We start from the raw sequence: 16,276 nt of genomic DNA, 5'->3' as shown, positions 1-16,276 counted from the left end.
CTTCCACACGAGGTACACCGCTGTCATGATGGAGAGAGCTATAACTAGTTCCACTGAGGAGGATATCAAAATCTCATTGGACATGACTGATAATTTTTTCAGGTTCTCCATGCTGAATTCGTGGACATACTTCAGTGATAGCTCATAACCCGTAGTTTTTATCTGGGTTAGCACGGCTGGCATTGCCATCAGGTGTGTTGACGAATAGCTGCTGTAGTTCCGGTCGCCGATTGTGATCGTTTCGTTGTCAAACTGCACGACGTATGAGCCTTCTAAGTGGTGATTCTTGACCGGAGTGGATACTGTTCCATTGAAGTTTGTCAAAAAAAATTGTGCCGTCATCGACAAGCTCCACTGTTTCCTGGTTGGTCCTCAAGAAGTCGCATTCGGCTTGGCCTCCTTTCAACAGTCTGGGTATGCAACTGTCTTCCTCCAATTTAAGCAGGTCCTTTTCTCGGCAGACTGTTGTGTTACCAATGGATACACAATTTCCGAGAAGGACGTATGTTTCCAGGCTGTCAGTGTGGTATATTTTAGCACAACTTGTTTACCGTCGGATGTCGTTGGGTAGATCCTCATCAATCGGTACTTCCTGTCCACTACCTTGGGCATCGCTAGGATGTACAAAAGGGTAGTCCCGTTTGTAAGGATTGTGGGTCTGGAAAATTCCACTGCCTCCACGACGTTTTGATAAGGAAGGCTGTCCACCTCTGCCAATATCATGCTGATTTCGTCGTGATCCAAGAGATTCGTGTTGACCACTCCAGTCTTTCCTAGTTGGCAGGCTCTCAGTATCTCGTTGACCTGGTCCGCTATTATAATCGCCTTGTGGAGAACGGCCGTCGTCACGTGGAAGTCCCCGTCTATTGCGTTGACTCTCCCGATAACATCGTTCAGCTTCTGGAGCGATTCGTGCGTTGAGTCAAACAGCTTAGTATTGATTCGAAACTGCTGGTTGTTGTTCCTTGCCAAGCTGTCCTCCTCTTTCAAGATGGCATTCCAATCCGATTTGTCCGGTGATCCCGCGACCCACTTACAGGCTGATCCTAGCCAATCGATTGAGCGTTGTCTCCGTGTTGGTGCGCTATCCATGCGCGAGATTCCTTCCGAAGCGTGTTGCAGATAGTGGCCAACCAAGGCGCCAATATGTTGATCGGTGATTATCATAGCCTCGTTTGCTACTTGGTCGATGAGTTGCTGCATGCGGCCTAGATTGATGACGTGAGCCAGTTTGAAGACGCCATTGGTCCTCCAGACGGTACCTTGTTGCAAGGGGACAACCGGTGCATCATATTTGAAAATATGGAGAGCAGTCGCGACTTGAATAATCGCCATACTTGGGGGAGAGACGTTACTCAATTTTGTTTTTTAGTATTTAATCTTAACGTAGTGTTTATATTTTTGTTAATTGTTATTACTGAATTAATTATTTTTTCAATCTAAGTATAGGGTTTTTTGCCTTTAATATATTTCAGTTTGGCTGGCGTTTTAATATTTTACTAATTTTGTTATTTATTCTTGATTCTTGTATTTTTTTTATTATTTTTTTCTATATTTGTTCTTATAAAGGGTCTGTGAAACATTTTCAGCGAAGCGGTCTTTAACTTTTTATATGGGATTTATGGAAGACTTTCCCTGATTTTGTCTTGACCGTGACCCTACCGTCAACTTCCACCTCCTCTGGTTTGAATCGATTTTTATCCTTGCTCTTAATCTGCCTGTTGGAGACATAAACAGTGTCCCCCTGGTTGTACTGTGTCGGCCTATTTCTGTGTTTATTAAGCCTATCGGTTGACATTTTTTGCTTGTGTAGGAGTAACCCCCTTATGTCTTCCTGCGTCTGCTCTTTAAAATTGTTGAGTCCCTGATAATTTATCCTGGAAGTCCTATTTAGGAAGATATCGACTGGTTTGCGGTTCGTCACCGAATGGATAGAGTTGTTATATCTGTCCACGGCAATAAAAACCAATTCAATTACCTTCATGTTACGGTTGTCGTTTTTCAGACACCGGTATATCTCGAGAAATGTTGAGTGGAATCTCTCAACCTGGCCGTTTACTTCACTCTTCTGAGAAGGTGTGTAATAAACGGTTATACCGAGAGATTGTAAATAATTGAGCACTGTGGGGCAGAGTAGACCCCTTTCATTGTCCGAAACTATCGTTTTCGGTGCTGTGAAATAGTGCAGGACTTCGGTCAGCTTCTCGCGGAGATGGACTGCCGACTTTGATTCGATCGGAAAAAGTTTGGCAAATTTTGAAAATTTATCTATACAACTCAGGAATTTGAGACTCTCAATCGTAAAAAGGTAAATGTGCAGGATTTCGCATGGGTAATTAGGGATAGGGGTTAATTGCAATTCCGGCTTGGCCGGGTGTCTGTCATATTTAAACATTTTACAGGTCCGGCAGGAAGAGACCAACGACCTAATGCGGCTGGCCATTCTGGGGAAATAAAATTTTTCCAAGATCTGTAACTTCATCTCTTTCGGATTCCTGTGGGCTCTAGTATGCTCTGTGTTTATTATTCTAATCGCGTCTTCTTCACCCGCTACATCGGTTACCAGTCTTTGCGTAATGCGAAGTTTGTACCCCGGGAGGTTCTACCTGCAGCGCTCTTGCAGAGATTGTAAGTAGCTCTCAGGAATTTTTATGCCATTGATAATTAATGGTTTCAAGTATTTCGATAAACAGGGTAGCAAGTCTAGTGTGCTATCAATGGGGATCAAGTGACGTACGTATCCCGTATGTGGGGTCTCGCGAGAATATTCTAACCTATCTGGGTCAAAGACAAGTTGGTTCCTAAACACGTTAATATGGGCTTCCACGTGTGGGATTAAGTCCGATGCGTCTTGAAGCGCACTGTGGACGGTAGCAACGGAGTCCGTTGTCGAAGTTGAGGCTGCGTCGGCATTGAGGTAGTTTACGTTCGAGGTGATGCGGGAAAGAGCGTCAGCAACCACATTGGATTTGCCCGGCTTGTAAATAAGCTCGCAGTTGTATTCTTCTATGCGCGCTTTCCAGCGTTTCAGCTTAGCATTATAGTTTCGATTGCCTAATGAGAAGGTTAGGGGTTGGTGGTCGGTATAAACCTTAATTGACGCGGCGCCATAGAGGTATGATCTTAAATTATCAAGGGCCCACACAATCGCTAGCATTTCCTTCTCGTTTACTGCGTAGCTCTCCTCTGTTTTATTCAGAGACCGCGAAATGTAGGCGATTGGGCGGTCTTTCCCGTTGTCGATTTGAGAGAGAACGGCTCCTATGGCATAATTGGAAGCATCGGTCGTTAAATGGAAAGGTTTACTAAAGTCTGGGAATGCCAAAACTTCTGAAGAGGCGAGGATGGTTTTCAAGTCATCGAAGGCTTTCTCGCCCTCTACTTCAAGTGAAATTGCAATATTCTTGGATTGAGATGCCTTGACCTGGGCATGTTCTCCTCTCGTGAGGTTCGTCAGAGGTTTCGCGACTTTAGCGTAGTCGCAGATAAATTTCCTATAATAAGAGGTCATCCCTAGGAAACTCTTAAGTTCCTTCAAATTCGTGGGTGGAGGCATTTCTTTTATGGCTCTGACCTTCTTTTCGTCTGCGGGGATCCCATCCGCCGTTACCACATAGCCCAGAAATTCAACCTGGGTGCGCAAAAATTGTGTCTTTTCCAGGTTCACTTGTAACTTGGCCTGCCTTAATTTTTCAAATACAGCGCGAAGGTTGCGCCAGTGGGACTCGTAGTCTTTACTAAATACAATAATATCGTCGATGTATACGTAGCAAATCTTACCGATGTGCTCTCGTAATACGTCGTCGATCATTCTTTGGAAAACGGCCGGGGCGTTTTTCAACCCGAATGGCAGTCGCAGAAACTCATATTTCCCGTTCAGGGTAGAAAATGCCGTTTTGGGTATGTCGGATTCCTTCATGTGAATTTGGTGGAACCCGGACGTTAAGTCAAGGGTGGTAAATAGTTTTGCCTCCCCCAGACTGGACAAGGTAGATGTTAATCGGGGATGGGGTAGGTGTCGAAGATGGTGACTGCGTTGAGGCGTTTGAAATCTATCACCAATCGGTATTGTTTTTCCCCGTTTGGCTTTGGTTTTTTTGGGACTACCCATATAGGGCTATTGTAGGGGCTTTTGGAGGGCCTAATTATTTCCTCGCGCAGGAGCTCGTCGACCTGGTTTTCCACCTCTCCTCTCATGTTCGCGGGGTATGGGTAACTTTTTGAATATATGGGTTCCTGGGTACTTGTTCGTATTTCGGCTCGAACACTTGTGTCTACGGCCTCGCCTGGCGAGAGTGGATCAAAAATCGTGGAGAATTCGGAAATTAGGGATTCGAGGCATTCCTTCGCTTCTACTGGGTGTTCACTGTCGATTAGGGAGTGGACACCTAAGGAAGGCATGGCAAGTAGCGGAATTTTTATTCCTGGCGTTATCGTTAAGGAATCATTTTTCCTATCAATGACTGCCTTAAGGGATTTTAGGGTGTCGTCCCCAATAATGCCATGGAAGGCAGTTAAACCTGGGAGAACAAAGAAGGTGACTGGCGAGTCATTACCTATGGGACTGAAGAATGGTCCGGTTAGTTGATGCGTTATTTTTATCTCCCCCCCAGCGGATTGCACCGGGAAGGGTTTCGTCAAGGGCTTGCATCCCTCGGCTATCTGGGGGCTAATGAAGTTCTTATTTGCACCGGTGTCTATCAAAAACTGCAGCTTAGCCCCATCTTTCACGCCATACTCTATGTATGGAACGCTAGAGAGGCGTCGGCCATAAAATTTGCCGCCCCGCTATTACCAACCTCCGTGTGGGGTTGGTGGCCAGCCTGATCGTCTGGCAAGGCTTCACCGTAGTAAGCCTCACTGACGGATTTTTCTTCATGCTGGCTAAAAGCGGCTTCACCCGAGGATGGGGTAGCATTTAGTTGATACAGTCTTTATTCCTGAGTAAAACGCGTCTGGTATTCCAGCGTGCGCAGATCCCGCTTATCGGCGTAGTGGAGCATCAGGACGCGTTTCGTCTCGGGCCAGTCGTTTTCTGCCACGTTGTACGACAAAAGGGTCGTCTCGGCACTACCCCTAATCTTTTGCCTAATGCTAACGACTATAGAACGATAGAGAGGCCTTTCCTTGATTATCTCGTAGTCCTTCAGAATGGCCTCCGCTCTACCCATCCAAGGGTCGTAGCCACCAGCTTCGCCCTCAAACACCTGCAATTCCTTTACACAATCTGGCAATCTAGCTATCTCTTTTAACTCGTACTCCGTACGAGCGGGGGTCAAGGGCTTTGATTGAGGAGCAACTTCGTTAACTTTTTCTCAAGCCTCCTCTAGGCTCGCTACCTTGTCACTAACCTTTTTCACATCCTCTTTAACATCGACCATCTGGCCAAGCAACAAGGCCAAGGTTGCCTCAAATTTGGTAAGTGCTGCCTTCATTTCCTCCATATTAAAAAAATCGATTCAAAGTCTTGTGGTTTTTTTTTTTTTTAAATGAAAGTCTTGGGATTTTTTAAATGACAATGGGGTGACGGTTAAGATTTTGATTGGATATATTTTTATTTAATAAATTCGCTGAAAAAGCTTCACTCACCCGTGATTCGTGTAGTTATATTTGTGTTCCAGTTATGTTTTTCGTGTGTTGAGTCGGTCACTTACAAAGTGCAGATTCTAGAAAAAAAATTATTTTAGTATAGGTACAAATATTTTTCGTTTTAAAGCGGGAAGTGAATTTTTGCGTGTGTTCGAGCTTTTTATACTTGTTTCGTGGTTGTATATATTGTATAAATTTCTTATTTTGTGGTATATATTTTTCATATTTGTTGTATATATTTTTTTATATTTGTTGTATATTCTTTTTTTTATATTTGTTGTATATTCTTTTTAACATAATTGTTTTTTATTTTTTTTTATCGTTCCGATTCCCTTCTTTATTCGATGTTAGGCACGGTGGGCCGTATTGTTCCTTTTTGGTTTTACCACCTACTAAGGTACGGTTGCCACACAATCCACTAGGCGGCTCTTCCTGTCCTGGTAACACTGAGCGTATCTAGTGAATTACCCACACCACTTTCCACTTTACATATTTTTTATTATAGAGGGTGGCCGCTCGTAAACAAGTTACCGCAGCGGTTATCAAAATTTATACTTATTTATATTTGTAACACACAACCACCGCGGCGGTTTGGCCGCTTCTTTTGTCTCACTATAACCTTTTGCGCTCGTGAATTATATCACCGCAGCGGGTCGGTCACTTTAATTAATTATTTTTTCTCGTTCATTTGTCTCGGAATCGACTGGGAACGCATTTTCTTGTCATATACTTTTTTCCACATTTATTTCATTTTTTTTCTCTTTTTTAAAACAAAATTTTCCGTTTGGAAAAAAAATTTTCACACGACACACACAGTTTTCACCTCCCACTTTTTATCCTAGGGATCCTCATCGCTTAATGGAGAGGTCCCTGTTCGGGCGCCAGTTAAGTCCTTCCCGAGGGACCTCGCATGTCCCCGGGAAGGACCGACTCAATACCTAGACATTCCGGAGTGCTCGTGCAGTCCCAAGCGTAGCTCGTTCTTCACGATCGGTAGAGTTGCCCTTTATGTGTGTTAGTGCTCCTCCCAATGAATAGCGTCGGCCTTTAGAGTTCGTTATAATAATTCTTTATTTAATAAATCTAAGTTGATAAGTCGTCTTGGTTTGCCGGTCCAATTGGCTCTGCCCCCAGTCTTCTGCGTCGACACCTGCTAGAGCCCCGTGAGTCCGGTCCCGGCGTCGACGTCGGCGTCAGCGTCAGCGGCTGGCTGAAGTTTTGCCGACCTTGCAGTTCTCACCGTGCTCCACTTGCACGGCGAACGGTCAGCGTTCCCGAGCCAGGCCAGCGGATGTCGTTGTGCTGACTTGGCACGGGGTGCGGGGGGCAGTTAGGTCAGCGCCCGGCCGGCGCATGTTTCCGCGCTGCGTCGGCATCGCGGCGGGGGGAAGGTGAAGCCGGCCGGCCAGCCCGCTGCTGCTCCATCGCTGCTGGTACCATAACTTAGCGGCTGCAGCCACTCGAATGTTTTGGTGTTGCTGGGTGGCCGAGAGGGGGTGAAGGGAAGGGGGCGTTTGGCCGGTGTTAACTCCTCCCCCCCACAAGATCTGTGTCCCACAGATTATTAGGCCTTTGTTGCGGGCTCCAGGGTGCCCTGCGTTTCCAGGTTCGCAAGCGGATCCCGCAGCTCAGGGATTCCTTTGGTCGACGTTATCTTCTTCCACACGAGGTACACCGCTGTCATGATGGAGAGAGCTATAACTAGTTCCACTGAGGAGGATATCAAAATCTCATTGGACATGACTGATAATTTTTTCAGGTTCTCCATGCTGAATTCGTGGACATACTTCAGTGATAGCTCATAACCCGTAGTTTTTATCTGGGTTAGCACGGCTGGCATTGCCATCAGGTGTGTTGACGAATAGCTGCTGTAGTTCCGGTCGCCGATTGTGATCGTTTCGTTGTCAAACTGCACGACGTATGAGCCTTCTAAGTGGTGATTCTTGACCGGAGTGGATACTGTTTCATTGAAGTTTGTCAAAAAAAATTGTGCCGTCATCGACAAGCTCCACTGTTTCCTGGTTGGTCCTCAAGAAGTCGCATTCGGCTTGGCCTCCTTTCAACAGTCTGGGTATGCAACTGTCCTCCTCCAATTTAAGCAGGTCCTTTTCTCGGCAGACTGTTGTGTTACCAATGGATACACAATTTCCGAGAAGGACGTATGTTTCCAGGCTGTCAGTGTGGTATATTTTAGCACAACTTGTTTACCGTCGGATGTCGTTGGGTAGATCCTCATCAATCGGTACTTCCTGTCCACTACCTTGGGCATCGCTAGGATGTACAAAAGGGTAGTCCCGTTTGTAAGGATTGTGGGTCTGGAAAATTCCACTGCCTCCACGACGTTTTGATAAGGAAGGCTGTCCACCTCTGCCAATATCATGCTGATTTCGTCGTGATCCAAGAGATTCGTGTTGACCACTCCAGTCTTTCCTAGTTGGCAGGCTCTCAGTATCTCGTTGACCTGGTCCGCTATTATAATCGCCTTGTGGAGAACGGCCGTCGTCACGTGGAAGTCCCCGTCTATTGCGTTGACTCTCCCGATAACATCGTTCAGCTTCTGGAGCGATTCGTGCGTTGAGTCAAACAGCTTAGTATTGATTCGAAACTGCTGGTTGTTGTTCCTTGCCAAGCTGTCCTCCTCTTTCAAGATGGCATTCCAATCCGATTTGTCCGGTGATCCCGCGACCCACTTACAGGCTGATCCTAGCCAATCGATTGAGCGTTGTCTCCGTGTTGGTGCGCTATCCATGCGCGAGATTCCTTCCGAAGCGTGTTGCAGATAGTGGCCAACCAAGGCGCCAATATGTTGATCGGTGATTATCATAGCCTCGTTTGCTACTTGGTCGATGAGTTGCTGCATGCGGCCTAGATTGATGACGTGAGCCAGTTTGAAGACGCCATTGGTCCTCCAGACGGTACCTTGTTGCAAGGGGACAACCGGTGCATCATATTTGAAAATATGGAGAGCAGTCGCGACTTGAATAATCGCCATACTTGGGGGAGAGACGTTACTCAATTTTGTTTTTTAGTATTTAATCTTAACGTAGTGTTTATATTTTTGTTAATTGTTATTACTGAATTAATTATTTTTTCAATCTAAGTATAGGGTTTTTTGCCTTTAATATATTTCAGTTTGGCTGGCGTTTTAATATTTTACTAATTTTGTTATTTATTCTTGATTCTTGTATTTTTTTTTATTATTTTTTTCTATATTTGTTCTTATAAAGGGTCTGTGAAACATTTTCAGCGAAGCGGTCTTTAACTTTTTATATGGGATTTATGGAAGACTTTCCCTGATTTTGTCTTGACCGTGACCCTACCGTCAACTTCCACCTCCTCTGGTTTGAATCGATTTTTATCCTTGCTCTTAATCTGCCTGTTGGAGACATAAACAGTGTCCCCCTGGTTGTACTGTGTCGGCCTATTTCTGTGTTTATTAAGCCTATCGGTTGACATTTTTTGCTTGTGTAGGAGTAACCCCCTTATGTCTTCCTGCGTCTGCTCTTTAAAATTGTTGAGTCCCTGATAATTTATCCTGGAAGTCCTATTTAGGAAGATATCGACTGGTTTGCGGCTCGTCACCGAATGGATAGAGTTGTTATATCTGTCCACGGCAATAAAAACCAATTCGATTACCTTCATGTTACGGTTGTCGTTTTTCAGACACCGGTATATCTCGAGAAATGTTGAGTGGAATCTCTCAACCTGGCCGTTTACTTCACTCTTCTGAGAAGGTGTGTAATAAACGGTTATACCGAGAGATTGTAAATAATTGAGCACTGTGGGGCAGAGTAGACCCCTTTCATTGTCCGAAACTATCGTTTTCGGTGCTGTGAAATAGTGCAGGACTTCGGTCAGCTTCTCGCGGAGATGGACTGCCGACTTTGATTCGATCGGAAAAAGTTTGGCAAATTTTGAAAATTTATCTATACAACTCAGGAATTTGAGACTCTCAATCGTAAAAAGGTAAATGTGCAGGATTTCGCATGGGTAATTAGGGATAGGGGTTAATTGCAATTCCGGCTTGGCCGGGTGTCTGTCATATTTAAACATTTTACAGGTCCGGCAGGAAGAGACCAACGACCTAATGCGGCTGGCCATTCTGGGGAAATAAAATTTTTCCAAGATCTGTAACTTCCTCTCTTTCGGATTCCTGTGGGCTCTAGTATGCTGTGTTTATTATTCTAATCGCGTCTTCTTCACCCGCTACATCGGTTACCAGTCTTTGCGTAATGCGAAGTTTGTACCCCGGGAGGTTCTCCCTGCAGCGCTCTTGCAGAGATTTTAAGTAGCTCTCAGGAATTTTTATGCCATTGATAATTAATGGTTTCAAGTATTTCGATAAACAGGGTAGCAAGTCTAGTGTGCTATCAATGGGGATCAAGTGACGTACGTATCCCGTATGTGGGGTCTCGCGAGAATATTCTAACCTATCTGGGTCAAAGACAAGTTGGTTCCTAAACACGTTAATATGGGCTTCCACGTGTGGGATTAAGTCCGATGCGTCTTGAAGCGCACTGTGGACGGTAGCAACGGAGTCCGTTGTCGAAGTTGAGGCTGCGTCGGCATTGAGGTAGTTTACGTTCGAGGTGATGCGGGAAAGAGCGTCAGCAACCACATTGGATTTGCCCGGCTTGTAAATAAGCTCGCAGTTGTATTCTTCTATGCGCGCTTTCCAGCGTTTCAGCTTAGCATTATAGTTTCGATTGCCTAATGAGAAGGTTAGGGGTTGGTGGTCGGTATAAACCTTAATTGACGCGGCGCCATAGAGGTATGATCTTAAATTATCAAGGGCCCACACAATCGCTAGCATTTCCTTCTCGTTTACTGCGTAGCTCTCCTCTGTTTTATTCAGAGACCGCGAAATGTAGGCGATTGGGCGGTCTTTCCCGTTGTCGATTTGAGAGAGAACGGCTCCTATGGCATAATTGGAAGCATCGGTCGTCAAATGGAAAGGTTTACTAAAGTCTGGGAATGCCAAAACTTCTGAAGAGGCGAGGATGGTTTTCAAGTCATCGAAGGCTTTCTCGCCCTCTACTTCAAGTGAAATTGCAATATTCTTGGATTGAGATGCCTTGACCTGGGCATGTTCTCCTCTCGTGAGGTTCGTCAGAGGTTTCGCGACTTTAGCGTAGTCGCAGATAAATTTCCTATAATAAGAGGTCATCCCTAGGAAACTCTTAAGTTCCTTCAAATTCGTGGGTGGAGGCATTTCTTTTATGGCTCTGACCTTCTTTTCGTCTGCGGGGATCCCATCCGCCGTTACCACATAGCCCAGAAATTCAACCTGGGTGCGCAAAAATTGTGTCTTTTCCAGGTTCACTTGTAACTTGGCCTGCCTTAATTTTTCAAATACAGCGCGAAGGTTGCGCCAGTGGGACTCGTAGTCTTTACTAAATACAATAATATCGTCGATGTATACGTAGCAAATCTTACCGATGTGCTCTCGTAATACGTCGTCGATCATTCTTTGGAAAACGGCCGGGGCGTTTTTCAACCCGAATGGCAGTCGCAGAAACTCATATTTCCCGTTCAGGGTAGAAAATGCCGTTTTGGGTATGTCGGATTCCTTCATGTGAATTTGGTGGAACCCGGACGTTAAGTCAAGGGTGGTAAATAGTTTTGCCTCCCCCAGACTGGACAAGGTAGATGTTAATCGGGGATGGGGTAGGTGTCGAAGATGGTGACTGCGTTGAGGCGTTTGAAATCTATCACCATTCGGTATTGTTTTTCCCCGTTTGGCTTTGGTTTTTTTGGGACTACCCATATAGGGCTATTGTAGGGGCTTTTGGAGGGCCTAATTATTCCCTCGCGCAGGAGCTCGTCGACCTGGTTTTCCACCTCTCCTCTCATGTTCGCGGGGTATGGGTAACTTTTTGAATATATGGGTTCCTGGGTACTTGTTCGTATTTCGGCTCGAACACTTGTGTCTACGGCCTCGCCTGGCGAGAGTGGATCAAAAATCGTGGAGAATTCGGAAATTAGGGATTCGAGGCATTCCTTCGCTTCTACTGGGTGTTCACTGTCGATTAGGGAGTGGACACCTAAGGAAGGCATGGCAAGTAGCGGAATTTTTATTCCTGGCGTTATCGTTAAGGAATCATTTTTCCTATCAATGACTGCCTTAAGGGATTTTAGGGTGTCGTCCCCAATAATGCCATGGAAGGCAGTTAAACCTGGGAGAACAAAGAAGGTGACTGGCGAGTCATTACCTATGGGACTGAAGAATGGTCCGGTTAGTTGATGCGTTATTTTTATCTCCCCCCCAGCGGATTGCACCGGGAAGGGTTTCGTCAAGGGCTTGCATCCCTCGGCTATCTGAGGGCTAATGAAGTTCTTATTTGCACCGGTGTCTATCAAAAACTGCAGCTTAGCCCCATCTTTCACGCCATACTCTATGTATGGAACGCTAGAGAGGCGTCGGCCATAAAATTTGCCGCCCCGCTATTACCAACCTCCGTGTGGGGTTGGTGGCCAGCCTGATCGTCTGGCAAGGCTTCACCGTAGTAAGCCTCACTGACGGATTTTTCTTCATGCTGGCTAAAAGCGGCTTCACCCGAGGATGGGGTAGCATTTAGTTGATACAGTCTTTGGGATTTCCGGAAAGGGTTAAGGTTAGATGAGGCGCTGGGGCTGCGCTTAATGCTCGGGTTATCGTTACCCTGGTTCGAGCGATAGGAGTGGCCGGACTGGTGGGGCTCCATTTTGATCGCTCGGGGATTTGAATATCTGTGCGGATGCTGAGAATTCCTGCCTGCGTCCTGGTACTGGTATTGTTTGTTATAGGAAGAGTAGTTAGGTTGGGGCCAAGAGTACTTTTGGCGGTAAGGCTGAGGGGATGAAAACTTGGTAGGGTATGTGACATGATTCATTGAGGTCAGATTCTGTAATTCTAAGCAGATTGCGTAGGCCTCTGGCAAGTTCTTTGGGCCGCGAATAACTAATAGCTTCGAGAGGTCACCGCTCAGACCTCTGATAAAAACGTCCAAGGCTCTGTCCCTATAGGTTTCGACGAGCGCGCTAAGAATCTCCGGGTTTTGGTTACCATTTTTAAGACAGCGTATTATCAGGGCAAAATGAGCATTTATTCCTGAGTAAAACGCGTCTGGTATTCCAGCGTGCGCAGATCCCGCTTATCGGCGTAGTGGAGCATCAGGACGCGTTTCGTCTCGGGCCAGTCGTTTTCTGCCACGTTGTACGACAAAAGGGTCGTCTCGGCACTACCCCTAATCTTTTGCCTAATGCTAACGACTATAGAACGATAGAGAGGCCTTTCCTTGATTATCTCGTAGTCCTTCAGAATGGCCTCCGCTCTACCCATCCAAGGGTCGTAGCCACCAGCTTCGCCCTCAAACACCTGCAATTCCTTTACACAATCTGGCAATCTAGCTATCTCTTTTAACTCGTACTCCGTACGAGCGGGGGTCAAGGGCTTTGATTGAGGAGCAACTTCGTTAACTTTTTCTCAAGCCTCCTCTAGGCTCGCTACCTTGTCACTAACCTTTTTCACATCCTCTTTAACATCGACCATCTGGCCAAGCAACAAGGCCAAGGTTGCCTCAAATTTGGTAAGTGCTGCCTTCATTTCCTCCATATTAAAAAAATCGATTCAAAGTCTTGTGGTTTTTTTTTTTTTTAAAATGAAAGTCTTGGGATTTTTTAAATGACAATGGGGTGACGGTTAAGATTTTGATTGGATATATTTTTATTTAATAAATTCGCTGAAAAAGCTTCACTCACCCGTGATTCGTGTAGTTATATTTGTGTTCCAGTTATGTTTTTCGTGTGTTGAGTCGGTCACTTACAAAGTGCAGATTCTAGAAAAAAAATTATTTTAGTATAGGTACAAATATTTTTCGTTTTAAAGCGGGAAGTGAATTTTTGCGTGTGTTCGAGCTTTTTATACTTGTTTCGTGGTTGTATATATTGTATAAATTTCTTATTTTGTGGTATATATTTTTCATATTTGTTGTATATATTTTTTTATATTTGTTGTATATTCTTTTTTTATATTTGTTGTATATTCTTTTTAACATAATTGTTGTATATTTTTTTTTATCGTTCCGATTCCCTTCTTTATTCGATGTTAGGCACGGTGGGCCGTATTGTTCCTTTTTGGTTTTACCACCTACTAAGGTACGGTTGCCACACAATCCACTAGGCGGCTCTTCCTGTCCTGGTAACACTGAGCGTATCTAGTGAATTACCCACACCACTTTCCACTTTACATATTTTTTATTATAGAGGGTGGCCGCTCGTAAACAAGTTACCGCAGCGGTTATCAAAATTTATACTTATTTATATTTGTAACACACAACCACCGCGGCGGTTTTGCCGCTTCTTTTGTCTCACTATAACCTTTTGCGCTCGTGAATTATATCACCGCAGCGGGTCGGTCACTTTAATTAATTATTTTTTCTCGTTCATTTGTCTCGGAATCGACTGGGAACGCATTTTCTTGTCATATACTTTTTTCCACAATTATTTCATTTTTTTTCTCTTTTTTAAAACAAAATTTTCCGTTTGGAAAAAAAATTTTCACACGACACACACAGTTTTCACCTCCCACTTTTTATCCTAGGGATCCTCATCGCTTAATGGAGAGGTCCCTGTTCGGGCGCCAGTTAAGTCCTTCCCGAGGGACCTCGCATGTCCCCGGGAAGGACCGACTCAATACCTAGACATTCCGGAGTGCTCGTGCAGTCCCAAGCGTAGCTCGTTCTTCACGATCGGTAGAGTTGCCCTTTATGTGTGTTAGTGCTCCTCCCAATGAATAGCGTCGGCCTTTAGAGTTCGTTATAATAATTCTTTATTTAATAAATCTAAGTTGATAAGTCGTCTTGGTTTGCCGGTCCAATTGGCTCTGCCCCCAGTCTTCTGCGTCGACACCTGCTAGAGCCCCGTGAGTCCGGTCCCGGCGTCGACGTCGGCGTCAGCGTCAGCGGCCGGCTGAAGTTTTGCCGACCTTGCAGTTCTCACCGTGCTCCACTTGCACGGCGAACGGTCAGCGTTCCCGAGCCAGGCCAGCGGATGTCGTTGTGCTGACTTGGCACGGGGTGCGGGGGGCAGTTAGGTCAGCGCCCGCCCGGCGCATGTTTCCGCGCTGCGTCGGCATCGCGGCGGGGGGAAGGTGAAGCCGGCCGGCCAGCTTGCTGCTGCTCCATCGCTGCTGGTACCATAACTTAGCGGATGCAGCCACTCGAATGTTTTGGTGTTGCTGGGTGGCCGAGAGGGGGTGAAGGGAAGGGGGCGTTTGGCCGGTGTTAACTTAAATATAAACTTAATTTTTAATGAAGAATCATTGATAACTTCCATAAACGACTGGAATTTAACATTGGCATTTGATCAATCATTAATTTGACTTTTCATTTAACTTTATTTTTGCAGAGATGTTTTTGGGGATTTTGGTTTTGAAAGCCAACAAAATTAAAACGTGGCTGTCACAAAGAGTTCTGGCAAGATTCGCCATTCTCTTCGAAAAATATTATAGCCCCAGAGTTCGAAAAGACTGTTTTCAACGTGTACCGTCTAGGACACAATTTTGCTATCGATAATTCTCTCCCCCTCGTGTGTATTTTTTTTGTCGAATCGAACTCGCATTTGTTATTCAAATTCAACAAACGTCCTTACAACAGCTTACGAAAAATTATCTGTTTTCCAAAAAAAATTGCACTACGTCAATTACAAATGTCTCCTAAATTCCTAAAAAAAAATACTTGACTTATTTACTTTACGCTGAAGCGGAGTTGTAGCAAGTCTTGCCTTTGCAGCGCATGTATTTAAATCAAATACTCTGATCGGTAACAGTTTCACTAGCCGAAACATAGTTTTCTTTGTAGTGTGACCGTAGTTTTTAGAGTTCACCCGCAATGCAAGTGGCATGGCTCTTGTCAAGCTGCTGAGTTTGTTGACAAATAGAAATATCAATTTAATCGATTTAAAAAAAAATAATTCGAATATTCAACATGCTTTTATATAAATTATTAAGTTGTGTGAATTACGCACGTCGGCTGCTGGTCCCACGCTGCTGTCCTGTATTATAGGGGCGGTGGACAACTTCTGGTCCTCCGTGTGAATAGCCGGTTGGCCGGTGTTTAGCTCCTCGCTAACTGATGAGTTACGAAGATTACGTTGGGAAGATGACTGTCTTCCTTTCACTACTGGCCTAGAGACTCAGTTAGTGTTCCAAGAGATAAGTAAGTTAACGACGGTGGTCGGAGTTATATTTAAGCATGTCTGTTCTTTATTGAAATCAGAGTGAAACTGAACTTAAGGTTAACAAAAATTGGAATCATAACGGCCACGCAAATATGCTGTGTTTGCCGGCTATGCATGGGCATCCGGCCAGACGCTGTGTCAGCAGTTTTGGCCGGAGCGAGCTGTCGAACGAACGGTCATTGCCGCCGCTCGGATAACTTAGTTAACTTTTATTTTAATTAGTTGTTTCAAGCATCGTCATCATATTCTTGGCAGCTTCTTGCCGACACATGTTGTTCAGCTCCGATTTCCAATGCGACTACTCGGGCGTTGAGAAAGTGGGAGCCGGAGCCCAGCATCCTGGCAATGAAGCAGATTTTTGTTCATGTGGATAATCCCTGAAGCGAACAGCTGATCGGCATAAGCAAAACTTATTTAAAGGGAGAGAACGTACAATAATGGGCAACAGTTTGGATTAGTCGTCCTTTTT

The 16,276-nt window shown here is 45.1% G+C and overlaps 1 protein-coding gene across 1 annotated transcript in view; it reads right to left on the bottom strand.

Moving 5' to 3' along the window:
- Positions 1–16,276, bottom strand: part of RpL5 (ribosomal protein L5) — a 383,867-nt gene that overhangs the window by 187,612 nt on the left and 179,979 nt on the right. The gene's annotated exons all lie outside the window — the stretch shown is intronic.

This window comes from Drosophila suzukii, assembly GCF_043229965.1.
Source record: "Drosophila suzukii chromosome 2 unlocalized genomic scaffold, CBGP_Dsuzu_IsoJpt1.0 scf_2c, whole genome shotgun sequence".
Classification (NCBI taxonomy): domain Eukaryota; kingdom Metazoa; phylum Arthropoda; class Insecta; order Diptera; family Drosophilidae; genus Drosophila; species Drosophila suzukii.
This window is presented reverse-complemented; position numbering and strand designations above follow the sequence as displayed.